Raw genomic sequence first — 16,613 nt, forward strand, 5'->3', positions numbered from 1 at the left:
TTTAAAGCGATTTCACAGGGGTACCTGGGTGGCTCAGTCGGTTAAGCAACCGACTCTCTTTTTTTTTTTTTTTTAAGTTTATTTAATTATTTTGAGAGAGACAGAGACAGCATGAGCAGGGGAAGGGCAGGGAGAGAGGGAGGGAGAGAATCCCAAGCAGGGTCTGCACGGTCAGCTCAGAGCCCAAAGTGGGGCTCGAACTCACGAAACCATGAAAGCCATGAGATCACGACCTGAGCTGAAACCCAGAGTCAGACGCTTCACCAACTGGGCCACCCAATCGCCCCAAGGGACCAACTCTTGATTTCAGCTCAGGTCGTGATCTCACAGTTGGTGAGACTGAGCCCTGGGCTGGGCTCTGTGCTGACAGGGTGGAGCCTGCTTGGGATTCTCTCTCCCTTTCCCTCTACCCCTCCCCTGCTTGTGCTTTCTCTGTCTAAATAAAGAAAGAAACATTTTTTTAAAAATGTATAACGGGCGCGCCTGGGTGGCTCAGTCGGTTGGGCGTCCGACTTCAGCTCAGGTCACGATCTCACGGTCCGTGAGTTCGAGCCCGCATCGGCTCTGGGCTGATGGCTCGGAGCCTGGAGCCTGCTTCTGATTCTGTGTCTCCCTCTCTCTCTGCGCCTCCCCTGTTCATGCTCTGTCTCTCTCTGTCTCAAAAATAAATAAATGTTAAAAAAAAAATAAAATAAATAAAATAAAATAAATGTATAACAATTTCACACACACAGGCCCAGATGAAAAGAGAGACAGATAAAACCATCTCTTTAAATCACTGATCATGCCGCTTGAGACCGTTCTAAGGTCCTTTTTTTTTTTTTAACTTGAGAGAGAAAGAGATTGAACAGGGAAGAGGGATGGAGAGAGAGAGAGAGAGAGAGAGAGAGAGAGAATCTTAAGCAGGCTCCTGCTGTAGGGATCGATCCCACTCTGGGATCATGACCTGAGCTGAGTCAGACGCAGACGCCCAAGACCGGTTCCCGGTTCTAAGATCTTAAACAGCTTGCTCAGATGGCGACAGGTTCCCTGTGACAGTCCAAACTTAACCTTAAGAGCAGCACAAGGGTCCAACTTCTAAGGAGGAGTGCAAGACGGCCGGGCTCATCAAAACCCAATTATTTTCTCATAATGCACGCCTCTGGTACGATGTGACGTCCAACGCTGTCTTTCCATCAAGGAAGTTTGCCAAAAGCCACTTCTGCATTCTCTCAGAGAAAAATGTGTGTCATGAATAAACAGTTCTTTTACAAGCTTCTCAGAGAGTATTACGGGGATCTGCATTTGACTAAGAGGCGTGCAATTTTAAATGCTGCCTGTGTAGTTTTGTTTTTCTTCTTGACTTTGGTGGGGGGAAAATCCGTCCATTTTGTCCTGGAAAGCTTATTTTACTCTTGTTCTCAAAAAGAAAAAAAAAGGGGGGGCTCTAATGGTTTACCAGAAAGGTCACTGTACTTTGTTTGAAAATGATGTTAAAGGCTTGATGGCTTTATGCCACTATTTGACAAAGTTTCATAACACACAACGCTCTGGGGATTAAGATGGGCCAGTTAGCAAGTCTAGTGAAGCCCAGGGTTGGATATTCGATATCGTGCTCGCTATTTACACTTTTCTTTCTCAGCTGCCTGTGTGAAATCGTCACACGTGTCCCAGTTCTTGGACATTTACATTTTTTAAAGCCAGATTTTTGTTCTCGATCTACTCTTACAACCCGGTTCTCTGCTGTAGTATTTGGATTACTATTTCCATCGCTCCTTCTCAAGCTTTAATGAGCCACTTTTGAACCATTGACTTACTTGAGTTAAGGATATTACACATCACAAAACGAATAACCAAAACCCATAAATGACATGAAAATATATCGCCTGACACAAACTGCCGAGATGGATCGACCAAATCCAAACCCGTAGTGCGTGCGCGGTGTGGAATAATGTGACAGTTAACGAAGGGCATAATGGGATCGCGGTGAAAATCTTAATGAGTTTTGCGTGTTTTGTTTTTTTTTAACGTTTATTTATTTTTGAGACAGAGAGAGACAGAGCGTGAACGGGGGAGGATCAGAGAGAGAGGGAGACACAGAATCCGAAACAGGCTCCAGGCTCTGAGCTGGCAGCACAGAGCCTGACGCGGGGCTCGAACTCATGGACCGCGAGATCATGACCTGAGCCGAAGTCGGCCGCTTAACCGACTGAGCCACCCAGGGGCCCCGAGTTTTGCATTTGAATGTTAGGAGTCAAAGAAGTCCCTCCTTTTTTCCTTGAAAATCTCCAACACCTGAGCTTGAGGGAGCCCCAGGGGTCCATGGACCACACTTTAGGAAAATTTCTGTAGCCAGCAAGCCTACCTACCGTCTGAGTCATGACATAGGGGACGGGGGGGGGGGGGGGGGGGGGGGGGGGGGGGGGGGGGGGGGGGGGGGGTTCCTGTTACACTGCTGTCTGGCCACCTCTGGCTGGAAGTGAGTGTTTTTGGCCGGGCGACACGTTACGTGGGAGGAACGCTGATAGACACATAAGCGGCCACCCAAGAGAGATCTAGGACAATGTAATGACCAGAAACCTGGGCAGCTCAGTTTGAAGGAGACTCGTGGAAACATGAAGGGCCTGTCAGAACCCAGCTCGTCGTGGGCAACTCCAGCCACGTGGTCACCTGATGTCCCGGCTTTAGATACTCGGCCTCTGCCAGGGCCCTTCTATAGGGCACACCAGAAGCTGTTTTTCCAACAGTGCCTAATTCTCCAATGCAGAAGGTCTTTCTCCAGAACCCCAGGGGTCTGCATCGTGGTTCTCCTGTTGGGGTGTCAAAATCCTTTCTGACGCCACAGATATGGTATGACGATACCATAGGGTCTGCGGGTCTTACGTCCAAGTGGCCACACCTGGAACTGTTACAGGGCTCTTTCCTGCTCTGGGTCTCACTCAAATCTGGCAGCCTCTCACGCTACCTGTAAATGGGTCAGAGCCATCTTCCCAAGTGTAGACTGTGTTTTCTCCAGCGCTAGCAAAGCCCTACTAAATGTACTTACTTGCAGGGGCGCCTGGGTGGCTCAGTCGGTTAAGCGTCTGACTTTGGTGCAGGTCATGATCTCACAGTTTGTGAGTTCGATCCCTGCGTCAGGCTCTGCGCTGACAGCCCGGAGCCTGCTTCGGATGCTGTGTCTCCCCCTCTCTCTCTCCCCCTCCCCTGCTCACGCTGTGTCCCTCTGCCTCTCAATAATAAATAAACGTTAAAGAAATTTTTTGTACACATGATGTTAAGTGTAGGTCATCCAAAATAGCCGATCAAACTGATAACTCTGTAGGCAGTCCAGACGATCCAGGTCCCCTCAGGCTATGTTATGACAGAGAGTGGGAGTGAAATATACCCGGAGACAAGACCTCAAAGGCGTGCTGCAATCCAGCCCAAGTGAATGCAAATTGTTTCCGCTCCTCTTGATAGGGAGGAAAAAAGAATGCACTTGTGGGACCAATGGCCGTGTACCATACACCCGCAGTGTGTTCAATCCGTTTAGTAAAGCCATCCCACCTGGTCCAGAGGCGGCAATGAGACTAGCACTTGGTGCGTCCATTGCCGTCGTCCAACGGCAGCTGTCTGGTGACTTTCTGGTTTTGCGTGACACATCAGCAAGCCCACTTCTCTGCGCCTTTTGATCCTTTCCTGTCCGCTCTGGCAATTCGAGCATTTTCCACTGCACTCGGCGTGAAGTCGGCCCGCAGGTGATCCAGGTCCCAAATCCTGTGATAGAGTCTGTTTTCCTGAGGTGCCTGTAGAGCCTGTGACTCTTGATCTCGGGCTGCGAGTTCGAGCCCCACACTGGGTTTGGAGATTACTTAAAAAAAAATAATAATAAAGTCGGCTTCCTTGACCACTCCTGGCCACCAACTGTCTTAGGACAAGCCCCTGGGAAATGGACTCTGAAATGGAGATTTGGGTGCAGGAATTTGTTGGGGAGTGAATCAATCAGGGCTCGACAGAGAGAGAGAGATCTTTAACTGCAATACATTCATCACGGATGTCTCCACCCATCCCACGAAGAGTTCTGGAGCTGAGATGGTCCTTTGGAGTTGTCCCCCCTGGAGACAAGGGTTTGGGCGTTTGTACCCGCACGTCAACCAGTCATAGGATGACTGCCTCCGAGGAGGAAGCATGATCTGTGGCAAAGGCAATCCCTGTGGCGGACAGCGATTCTGGGAGAGGGCTGGGGAGTCAGCGGCTCCCACATTGCCATCCGCTTGGGAAATGGGTGTCTCAGTCCTGCGGTGGGTGCCTGGACGCACATCCCAGGAGTGCCTACGGCACAGGTTGGGGAAAGGCAGATTTCAAAGACCCCTCCGGCCATCAGAGCTTCTTTGAAAAATAGCGACAGCCCTGTCACCAGAAGTATGGGAGCCTGAACCTATAATTACCTGTCCTGGGTCTTACAGAAAAAAAGCATGGACCGAGCAGAGCTTGGGCTCAATCAACAGTTTTCAGGGGCACCTGGGTGGCTCAGTCCATTAAACGCCCGACTCTTGGTTTCAGCTCAGGTCATGATGTCACAGGTTTGTGAGTTCAAGCCCCACATGGGGCTCTGTGCTGATAGTGTAGAGCCTGCTTGGGATTTTCTCTCTCCTTCTCTCTCTGCCCCTCCCCTGCTTGTGCTCTCTCTCTCTCTCTCTCTCAAAATAAATAAATAAATTTAAAAAAAAAAAAAACAGTTTTCAAACTGGGTTCCAAGGCACCTGGAGGGTCTCTCAGACTTCTCAGGGGCCACATGGAGATTCAGGTTCAGGTTCATCCCATGCCCCTTGCCCATCACTGCTGTGACCAGGACAGCTCCATTGTCATCTGCTGATACACTAGGGCTCTCTGCACAAAGTTTTGTTTGTGGAAAGTCTTTTGCTGCTGGGAAATAACACGAGGAAATTTTGCAGAATACCTAACCAGGACTCCTCAAGATATCAAGGCGACGAAACATAAGGAAATACTGGGAAACCATCATAAACCAGAGAGGACCAAGGAGACATGACAACCAGATACAATGTGACGTCCCTGATGGGATCCTGGAACAGAAAAGGGACACGGGCAGAAAAACTAGTGAAACCCAAGTAAACTCTGGAGATTAATTAATAGTAACATACCAATATTGACTTCTTCATTTTGGCAAATGCACCGTGGTGATGTAGTCTGTGAATGCTGGGGAGAACTGCGTGAGGGATAAATGGGACTTTTCTGTATTTCCTTTGCAACTTTTCTGTAAATCTAAAATTGTTCCAGAATAAACACATTCTTCTGGAAAAAATCGCATTAGGAGCCCATCGGACAGATGAGTTCCAAATATTTCCAGAAATGAAAAGACAGATGGGCTTTGCTGATCTAGGAAGGCTTCCAGGAGGAGGCCAAGCTTGGATCTTAGGTGGGATTGGGATGTCAGGATTGGGTAAGTTTCCTGCCCACAGATTTCTCTGTGGAATGTTGGATGTTTATATTCCTGTCTTTCCTTATCTCCAGGAAAGTAAGGACCCATCTGGAAAGGAGGGAACTGAAGTTGGGCTCACTGGGGTGGATGGAACTATTGAAACATTAAAGTTCGAACAGGCTTTGAAGGGAGATCGAGAGGCTGGTTTGTGCCTCGGTCTCTTCATCCTTGCTTAGGAGAAGTCAGACAAAGGAGGAGACACAGGCCATGCCCCCAGTCTGATGGAAAAACCCAGGGTTATTATCTCAAGGGACCCCAATGTGGTGGGGACAACACAGTCCCCTGCTCTCAGGGAATCTCAGTCTCAATGAGGAGACCATAGTTCCTGCCTCTGGGAGCCTCCTGTCCGATGGGAGGGACACAGTCTGAAGGAGGAGGCAGGATACATCCCACACATGCAGCGATATCTAAGCTAACTTGCGGATATTGGTATTCAGGGACAGGGAGAGCCTGGGAGGAAGGCTCGAAGAGAAGAGGACTGTGGCTCTTGTACAAAGAAACCAGTAGGAAGGGTCCTGGGACAGAGCTGATAGGCCCCCTGGAAGGGGTCCTGCTCAGATACAGATGTTCGCTCTGACAATGGGGGCCATCAAGCCTCTGATCCCTTGTCCTCACAAGGACTGAGAGCAGCTGAGAAGCAGTGAAGGGACAGCGAGGGACAGGCGATGGATGGATACACACGGAGGAGACAGATAGGGAGAGACTCAGCCAGAGATGCCAGCAGAAGATCTGAGATGGAGAGACACAGAATGGATGTGAGCCTAAGACCAACATAGGGGCAGAGGCAGAGAGCCCGCGCCCCTGTCCCTGTCCCTGTCCGCCCCCCCCCCCCCCCCCCCCCCCCCCCCCCCCCCCCCCCCCCCCCCCCCGCCCAGGCCTCGGCCTCCAGCCGACCCAGCCATGGCCCCCCGCTGGCCTACCCCATTTGCATCCGCCTGCCTCCAGGCTCTCTCAGCCTCTGGCACTGCCCCAGTGTTTTCCCTCACTAGGTATGAAATGCAAGCTAGAGCCAAAATCCACGTGTCCTAGCTGGCTGGGGAGGAGGCTCCCTGGGAAGGGAAGCGAGTGAGTGCGGGCACAGCCCCCGTCCACTGTGCGGTGCGGGGCAGGGGCAGGGGCAGGTGGAGGAGGCAGCGAGGACCTGTGCCTTGCTCCTCTGGGTGTGCTCAGGGCCTGGCCCAGTGCTGGGCACGACGGGGCGGTCAGCGGTGGCTCCTGACTGGCCGAACGAGTACTGCCCGGTCAATATTAAAGAACGGGTGATGGCACGGTGGTGAGAGCCTGGGTTCAAATCTCAGCTTCACAACTTCCTGGCTGTGTGACCTCGAGCATGTTCCTGGACCTCTCTGAGCCTCGGTGTCCTCCTCTGCAAAGCAAGGATAAGGATGTTAACAAAACCCGGCCTTGTAGGATCGTTGTGGCCGGTGAGCTACTGTGGCCCTTAGGACAGTGCCTGGCACACAGAAAACACCAAACACTCACGGGTATGGTTTTCCTGCCTGTGTCACATGCATATGTGTTCAGTGTGGAAGTGGTGTGGGCAAGGGTGCCCGTGGGTTGGGGCATGGGATCTAGTCACAGATTCACCACCTCTTGGCTGGGGGGGGTGGGGGGGGTGGGGAGGGGCGAGGGTCCCTAGCAAGGGGCTTCTCTTCCTCTACAGAATGGGTGTAAGATCTTCCTGGGGGGGGGGGGGGGGGGGGGGGTCAGGGAGGAGGAGCCAAGTGCCACTTGAAGCCCGATTGAGGGCCGTATTCCTTCCCGCGTTGGACGTGGTCTGTTGGACGCGGCTATGCGTGTCTAGCCGTTTGCACGGATTTGCAAATAGGGGAGGCATGAGACCATGGAACGAAGCCTGATCCAGCTGTCGGGGCACCTGGGGCCTGCCTCAGCTCTAGGAAGAGCATCCTGGGGCCCCGCCTTGATCCCCCCGGGTCTCAGGTTCTCCATCTGTACCAGAGACGTGCCAAGACTGACCTCCCAGAGCTGTCGTGAGGATGAGATGAGATGAGATGATGCGTGAGGTGCCGTCGGCCGACGGCCCTTCTCAAGAGCTCTCCGGCCGCCACGGTGCTGCGGTTCGCTTCCGGCCGCCTGACACTGTGAGCCTTCCCATGCGTGCACGCAAATGGAGTGTGCCGTTTGCGCAAGGGGCCAGATCTTCAGGAAACGGAGGAGGAGATCCCTTGGCATCCATCCTGGGTCTCTTGGACCCGTCCAGTGGCGCTTAAGCCCGCGGAGCCAGGCTGCCTGGGTTTGAATCCCAGCTCAGCCACTTCCTAGCTTTGTGACCCCAGGCAACTGACTTAACCTCCCTGCGCTTCTCTTTCCTCGTCTGAAATTGGAGACAGCAACAGCGCCCCCCTCAGGGGGCTCTGTGAGGAGTACACAGTTCAAGCGCGCAAAGTGCTCAGGGCAGAGCCTGGTACAGATGTTTGTGGTTATTCCTGAGCGGGACTGGGTCTGTGGGGGTGCGTTCCGCTGCCCAGTTCCCATGTCTCTCCTGGCCAAACAGATAGCTCATCCGCTGGAACAGCCCTTTCTGAGTTCTGACCAGTTTCTCGTAGGCAGAAGTTCCTAGAAGGGTGCAGCCTGAGGCAAAGCAGCCAGCACAAGCTGCTAAAATAATCACACTTACAGGAGGCCCAGGATGTCGGTGGGACAGATAGTTCTGAAAGTGAATGTGAGTGAGTTTCTGGAAAGAGAAGCTGGGAGACACGCTTCTGCAGGTCCCCGGCTGGGTGGGACAGAGCAGGCTCCTCTGTGCTCTATTCCTCCCTCTCCCAGGCCCCCTTCCCACCCAGAACCTCCCAAAGAGGCAAGTGACCTGAGGGGGCGGTGGGAATCGCCCTTGGCAGGGACGGAGGTCTCACCCTCTGAGGGTCAGGTCTCCCTTCCCACTGTTCCTTTCTGCCCTTGCCCTGCCCGTGACCTCAGGAGTGGGAACACGTAAAGGGGAGGGGGTGGGGGTGATAGGGATGGGAGGAGAAATGAGGGGCTGTCAGAGAGAGGGAGATGGAAAATGGGGGGGGGGGGGGCGCTGTGACCGGAGCAGGCAGAGGCTCATGCGCTTGTGAAGGGTGTTTGCCTGAGTGCGTGAGCGGATGTGTGTGACGCAGTACCTGTGTCTGTGCCCCGCTGTCTGTCCGTCTGACCGGGAAGGGGCAGAATCGTAGACCCACGCCACCAGCAGGGACATTTTCTGACCAGACTCCTGTTGTGCAGAGGGACGAACAGGCTGAGGAATGAAACGCCCAGTCGCTGGGCAAGTCGGGTACCAGACCTTTGGTCTCTAGACCACTAATCCGGGGCTGGGGGTGGGAAGATGAGGAGGAAGGGGGCTGAGAACACACGTTTCGTTTCGGGGGGTGGGGAGAGGATTGGGAACTCTTCCTAACTCCTGCCCTTGCCCTCGGTCTCGCCTCCAGCCCCCAGCTACTTCCTCAGGCTGGAGGAGGAGACCACCCTCAGGGATGCCCCAGAGGAGGTGGGGGAAGCAGCCTTGCAGGGTGCAGGGCCCCCGTGGGAAGGGGCCAGGCATCCAGCCTCCCACGTTCCTGCAGACGTGGACTCCCCACCCCAGCTGGGATGTGTCATCCTTGGAGTCCGTGACAGTAGCTGCAGCCTCTCTCCAGCTTTCCTGCCAGACCCGGCCTCGAATGTGGGGAGGACCCTTCGGCAAGCCGTCTGGGCACATCCCCAGCCTGGCAAAGCTGAGCCCTAAGACGGAGGGGGGCGGGGAGGAGCCCTCCAAAGTCCCGGCCCTCCCCTACCTGGCCCTCCTCAGTGTCCCCACCTGGGAAATGGGAGAAAAGGACAGAACGTTCTAGCGGCGAGGGGCGAAATGGAATCTCCCAGCAGGGCCTCACCCTGGTCTGGCATATGGCTTCCCTGCTCCTCCTCCCTGAGCCCCCTGCCTCGGCCCTAAGGGAGGAGCGCCCTCGGCCCTTAGATTGGGGGAGGAGGGGAGAGAGGGTCCACGGCCAGAGGAGGGAAGCTGCAACCAAAGCAGACATTCCCGATGACTCACGGGCCCGGAACGCCTCTCCAGGCGGCAGGGCAGCCTCTGTTCAGCGGGGGCAGCCTGAGAAGACCCAGGCCCCAGCAGGGGGTGGGGGGGAGGGGAAGGCGGAAGGTCGAGAAGCAGAACCCAAGAGAGGCTCGGGGACAGTCACGGAGAGGTGCCTTAGGGAAGAGGGGACAATGTGTCTCTCCCAGGGCAGCAGCAACAACGAAGGCTGGGCGCTACAGGAGACACCCGTCCCCCACCTCCAGGGAACGCCCTTTCTGGAGAATGGCTTGAGAAGAGGAAACCGGTCTGCCCCTACCCCTTCCTGGGACTGAAAATCACACCCTCCTGCCCTGAGGAGGCAGGGGGGTGGCTTTGATGGTCTCCACAGAGCCCCCCCTTAGTTCTTACCCACCCCAACTTTCTTCGCTGCCGTGCCCCACCAGGGGCCCCAGCCCCTTCCATTTGCTCGGTCTCATCTTTGGAGAGGGGAAACTGAGGCCCAGAGCGGCCCAGGGGGTACGGGGAATGCAACTGCTCCCTCCCAGGTCTGCCTGACCTGGCAAAGCTCTGGGCTTAGGGTGCCCCTGTTCAGTTCCTCCTCTCCCCCCCCCCCCCCCCAGCAGAAGAAGCAGTAAAGCCATCGGTCTACGTGGCAGGCAGAGGGGGGCCTGCGAGGGAGGGGAGCTGGGAATGAGGTCAGCGGGTTGGATGGGCCAGGCTGTGGCTGTGAAGGCATCTGGGCTGCAGCAGTCTGGAAGGTAGGGGCCTCCGGGCCGGCCACTCCCAGCCCCAACCCGCCATCCACCCGCCCACCATGGCCTGTCTCCCGGCTCCTGCTCCTCCCCTCCCTGCAGCCCACACTCCAGCCAGGCCAGATGGTTCCCATCAAGCCTCTTCCATGTGGCAGTTCCACCCTGCCCACCGGGCTCCCTTCCCCCTCTGGCCACACGGCTCAGCTGAGAGTTGGGGAGCAGCTCTCTTGCCCTGTCCCCCCAGGCCTGGATGAGTATCCTGTGGGATCCTTGTGCCTCTTGACTGCCCTCCCCCCCATCCCCAGTTGCTTCCCTGGCCCCTCCAGCCCCCCAGCGGCCCTCACCACTCAGGATCTTGAGGTGGAGCAGGGATGTCACCCCTGACCCCTCAATCTCAGCCGTGTGACCTTAAGCAGGTCAGTTCCCTACTCTGAGCCTTAGTTTTCTCATCCGTGTAAGGAGGAGAGAGCAGGGCAGAAGGAGTTCAGAGGTGGAGTGAGTTCATTCCACCCGAACATCTGTTGTATCATATTCCCACTTTACAAGAACAGGAAGCTCTAGAGTCTAGTAGAAACCGACTTCAGAGGAGTCATCTGGTCTACCTCTTTGCGCTCTCCCAAGTGGCGTTTCCTTGATGGTCTGAGACCTGTAAGTCCCACCCACTTTCCTTGCATTTTCCCCCCTTCCCCAGGGGCTCCAGACTTCAAACTTGAATTCTGCAGCTACCAAGGGATAGGTTTTCTGGGCAAGCCCTTTGGCAAAAGGCTTACGACCAAACCCTACTCAAAAGCAGTCACTGGCTCTCTGGCCCCCAAATAGATTTGAAATTCTTGTGCTAGAACTCCAGGCCTCTAGAAGTTGGCCCCAGCCTAATTTTCCAGCTGTATATTCCGTGTTTCCTCTGCCCAAGGCCTTTTCCCCACCACCTCTCTCTCTCTCTCTCTCTCTCTCTCTCTCTCTCTCTCTGTTGGAGTCAGGGGAGGTTTCCCAGGTTGGTGACGCCCTCCCTCCCATTCCAGCCCTGCATTCAAACCCTGTCACCCACCTCCAAGGCTCGGCTCCAAAGCAACTCCTCTCTGAAACCTGCCTTATCTCCAGTTGGCGTTCTCGTCACCTTTGCATCTCTCTGGAGGCTTCCATTTACTGAGCGTGACATAGGGCCAGCGAGGTGGCCTCCCGCTGCACCGTTTCACACACTGGGGAAATGAGGATCGGAGAGATGGAGAACCTTACACAAAATCACACAGCCCGTGCTGCCCTGGGTGAGAGACATTTCCAGCTTTCTTTTATTCCCCAACCTGGCTCCCCATTCTCTAAGGACAGGAGCTGGCCCCAGGAGGTCCGCAGTAACCCTCCACTGAACAGAATTGACTGGAGTCTTTGCAGTGGGCACTGAACTCAGGATGTCCTTCCGTGCACGGGGCCCTCGCCCAATCTCCTCCTTTCCAGGGTATCACACCATCCAGTCCGTCAGTCAGAGGGGCAGGAGTCATAGGGATGACTGCTTCTCACCACCATGCTCCCACATCCACCTGTAAACCCTCCCTCTTGAAGCCATGCTTTTCTCTGGTTCCACGACTCCCTGGGATGCCTGCCACTCAGAGCTCTGTGCTCCTTTCCTTCAAGACCTTGATGGTTGCCATCACGTGTTTATTTATTTGTGTGATTTCATCCACGTCTGTCTCGACCAGATATAAGTTCCATGAGGGCGGGCACCGACGGGCCAGACCCCAGTGCAAAGTGCCTGACATGTAAATGTTGTTGAACGAATAATCCTGGATCCTTTCTGTGCCCAAGCCACGCTCTGTCCAAAGGGGTGCCTTGCCCAGGGCTGGAACAAGTGAAAAAACTGGGATCCCCACGCGCCCCCCCCCACTCAACCCCCACCCCAGAAACTCCAGAATCCCAGGTTTGCCAGGAGGAACCAGTGGCTGAAGGGGAATACACCAGACACCTGTGGCCAAGGCTTCCTTGTGGGGGCGGGGATGGGGTGAAAGAAGTAAATGATGGGCTCTGGACAGGTGTCTCCATCTCACAGAGGCTCCCCACCCCCCCTGCTCTTTTTTTTTTTTTTTCTTCAAATCTAAGCCTCCAAAGAGCCTTTGCACCCACCTCCTAGGCACTTGGATCAGACATCTGGTTGTGATGAGAGCCTTGCCCCCCTCTGCCCCACCACCCCCCCCAGGCTGGCAGCTTTCCTGGGGTGGAGGCCTGCACACAGCATCAGGAGACAGCCCCACCATGGGATCGAGGTGCCAGAGATACCGGAAGAGAATGGGAGAGAAAGAGCAGGGAGGGAGGAAGAGAGCGTGGGTGGAGGGGCGGGACAACGGGGCGGCCAGACGCAGAGGAGAGAAAGAGCACGGGAAGGAAAAGATCTAAGGAAAGGAAGGAAAATCTGTGACCAGGAGAAATGGGGGGGTGGGGGTGGGGGGGATAAAAGAAAGAATCAGGAAGGAAGTGGGGAAAGAGAATGGGGCTAACACCAGTACAGAAAGGAACCAGGCCAGAAAAGTCATTCAGTTCCTTGGCTCACCCAACCTCTGACAAGAACCTTCTCTGCCCCCAGACCAGGTGAGGGCGAGAGATGGGGCGGAGCCCCTGCCAGGTCCCTTTCCGGGGAGCTCACGCTCCAGCAAAAAAGATGGGCATTGACTCCTCACTTGAGTTCCCCACGGAGCGAGGCGAGAGCCCATTCAGCACACTATGCTCATCTGGGACCTGGCGGAGACCTGGTAGGGGTGGCTGGAGTGGGCCTCGGGAGTCCTGATGTCACTGGTGGCTCACGCTCCAGCCCCTTCCCTGGCTCCCCTGCCCCTCCCTTTTCCCCCCTCCTGGACTGGGCCCCTCACCCCAAGAATAGTTGCCAGGGCTAGAAATCAAAGCGTTCTCTTCAAGAGCCCGGACTGAGGGCACATTCTAGAAGAGAATGGGGTGCCGGCTGGGCCTGGATGTGGGTATCCGAGGGGAGAGAGGGCCAAAAGCAAGGGCGATCCAGAAAAAGAGCTCAGGAGAGGGAAGGGTGGGGAAAGAAACACAGTTTCCTGGAAGAAAAAGAGGAGGGAGGCAGAAGACAGACAGACAGACAGGAGTGGGGGTGGCTCCGAGCAGGCAAAGAAAGGACAGGAGGGAGGATGGGGCATCTACTCACTCTCCTCCCCTCTCGGCTAAGCTCCTCCTCCAAGCCGGGAGCTCTCCGACCCCATTTCCTGGCCTCCCACTTGCTCCCCAGCTCCTTCCAGTGTGGCTTCGCCACCCCCCGAAACTTAGGGCGCTAATCAATCACCGCCATGTTGCCAAACCCAGGGAGCATTCCACCCCTTGTACTAAATTCTCTCTGCAGCATCTAATTCTCCCTCCTTCTAGAACAATCTTCCCTTGCACCCACCAACCCTGTCCTCCGCGCCTTCCTACTCCCACTCTTGTCCTGTCTCCCGTGCGGGGCTCCTGCACCCCTTCCCACCCCTTCAACCATGAGGGTCCTTATCGCTTCTCGGCCTTTTGGCTAAGATCAAGCGCAGCCATGAGGGTCCTCAGGCTCATCCCAGCCCTTCACCGCTCCTGCCTCCATGATGACTCCCTCCACACCACCGTCCTGGGGTCCCACATAGGGCTTTCCTCTGAGCTCCAGGCCCAGCCACCCACGGGTTTCCCACACCTTGCTGACCGGACATCTCGCGGCACCTAACACTCCACGTGGACAGGCTTCCTTCCCCACCTTCCCCCTGAGCCTGGAAAGGATGGAGGAGACGGAGGGACATCTCGGAAGGCTGAGGGACTTGGATGGAGACTGAGGCTGAGAGAGAGAACAGAGCCCGGCCTGGAAGCCAAAGAACTTCGCTGAGGCCCCAAGGGCCCGGGTGGTGTGAAGCTGAGGAAAGGGAGGAAGAGAGGATCCCACACACTTGGGGTCTGCCCCAGACTCTGTCCCCAGGGACCCTCGACGGGACCGAGCAGAGCTCTGTGATGGGGACCCGTGGAGACCAAGCTCTCCACTGCAGTCACACTCTCAGAACCCCTCCCCTTCTCTCTCTTCAACCCTCTCCTAGGGTCCCTCCATCACCAGCTGCGGCCAGGGTGGGGTAGAGGGGCATTCTGGAGGGTCAGACTGGGGAAGGAGAGTCAAAGCAGCTGGAAAGGGCTGATCCCCACTCCCCACTGCCCCCAGGTGCACCACTGCGTCCTTGCCCCACACCACAGAGTCCAGACTGGGGACCTGGGTGGGGGGGGGGGGGGGTCCCGAGGGAGGGGGGGGAGCTGGGGCACCCAGGCCTGCCCTCTCTCTCATGGAGGGAGGGCACTTGGGGAAATTTGGAGAAGGAGAGAACTCAGAGCTCAGCATTTTCCTCTTTCTGTTTTTCTTCTTGAGGAATTTTTTTCCCTAAGTGCTGATGACTTTACCATTGCTTGGGGTGTGTGTGCAGGGCAGGGTGGGGGGAGATTTTTGGCTTTTGCTCCCCCCCAACTCCAAATGCCGGACAAAGCCTAACATTCCACAAGAAGCCAGAGCTTCAGAGTTTCCTAAAGATGAGGTGGCGTCTCCTCCCCTCTCCCAACTCCCTCCCTCGTCCCTCCGCCCCCCACCCCCTCCAAGTCTCAAGCCCAAGGAGGCCCAGCCAGGCTGGGAGGAGACCCCAAGCACATTCTTCCTCTCGCTGTCATGCTGTAGAAATTAAAGACACATCTTCGGGCTGGGTGCCCGCCAAGCGTTTCAAGTCGAAAGTGGCAGAGGAGGCCCTGGGCCTCCGCTCTGTGCCACGTGTAAAAGAGTGTAAAGGATGCTTGGAAAGCCTCTCCCCGCAGCTCCGGGGACAGAAGTCTGAAACTGGATGTTGGGGCAGTGATCACACACACACACACACACACACACACACACCACCCGCCAACCTCAGGGGTCCCTGAACATCCTTCAGAACCCCAGGCCCAAGAACCCCAAGCTCCTACTTCTCATCCGAGGCTTAATCTCTTCTTTAAAACAGGCGTGGGACAGCCTGGACCAGGGGACTGCAGGCTGGAGTCAGTCAGGGAGGTCGGCATGAGGCACCAACCCTCACCCCAAGCCTGTGACGCCCTGCCCCAGGCGATCACTGCCAAGCGACAGGACCCTTGTCCTCTGTTGGGGAGGGGCGCCCCTTGACCCTGACCCACACTGGGGGGGGGGTGCAGAAACTGCCATCTCAGCACCTCAGCCCCTGTCCTGCCCTGTAGTCGCTGGCACTAGGCGGGGGCAGATCCTGGGCCACAAGCTGTTGCCACATGGTGAGGATAATTGATGAAGGCCCGTCCCTCCATTGCTGTCTGCAGCCCTGCCTCTCTGGAAACTCTATATTTTCCCTTTAATTATAGCCCCTGCACTCTCCCTCTGCCGCCCCACCCGCACCGCTCATCCTGGCTGCCCACGGCCCACGCCGACGTGGCTCCCTCCCCTTCTGTTCCCTTGGTCTTTTTTTTTTTTTTTTCCTTTGCCTTCGTTGCACAAAACCAGCTGGGGGAGGGCGTGGAGAGGGGCGGGGTGGGGGGGAGGCAATGGAATCTTGGATGGTTTGGGGGAGGCGGGGACTCCCCGCTTCCACGTTAGCAGCTCTGGAGCGGTGGGGGTGGGGGCCCCAAGGCAGGAGGGCCTGGAGTTGACGGGCATTGCAAGGGACCCCAACTGGCTTCTCTTGGGCCCACAAATTGTGGTAGAGCCAAGGGTAGGGTGCCATTGGGAGGTTGGGACACGGGCAGGGGAGGACACTAGCTTTGGGGGCATCTCCCCCCAATAGAGCCTGTTGTTCTTGGGATCCTCACCTCCATGCAGGGTACAGAAGAACCTCTCCTGGTGCCAGGGGCAGAGAGCAATGCCCCGGGTTTTCAGGCAAGAGGGACAGCAGTGGGAAACATCCTCTAAAATAAAGTCATCAACCTCCCCTTCAATTCCATCCCGAGCCCCCAAAGCCTAGTCCCCCCCAGACACCCAAATTCTCCCTCTGTCCCCAACCTCAAGTCCAGGTACAAGCAGTGAGCGGCTTTCCGCAGCTCCCGAAGGAGCACCCTCTCTCTGACCCAGTGCCTTCCACCCAAGTCTTCCTCTATGCTGTGTACGGGGGTCTCTAACCAGGCCCTGGTTGCAGCCTGGGCCAACCCCCCAGAGGACCCTTTTCTAGGTCACTAGTGATCTTGGCGCTCCCGTGCAAACCCACTCCCCTGGGGGTAAAAGAGTCCCAGTAACTTCCCACGACCACTCGGCTGCCCGGCCACTTAACCACCAAGCCTCCTTCTGGAGAGACCACGCAGTCAAATTTCTCATCCAGTGCCTCATCCTCCCCACCCCATCCTCTCCCAGTCATGCCTCGGGTTTGGGGGAGAGAGTTCCAGGCTTCCATCCTGAAGCCTCAAGCATGGCAGAATT

The sequence above is a fragment of the Panthera leo genome, chromosome E1 (genome assembly GCF_018350215.1).
Source record: "Panthera leo isolate Ple1 chromosome E1, P.leo_Ple1_pat1.1, whole genome shotgun sequence".
Taxonomy (NCBI): domain Eukaryota; kingdom Metazoa; phylum Chordata; class Mammalia; order Carnivora; family Felidae; genus Panthera; species Panthera leo.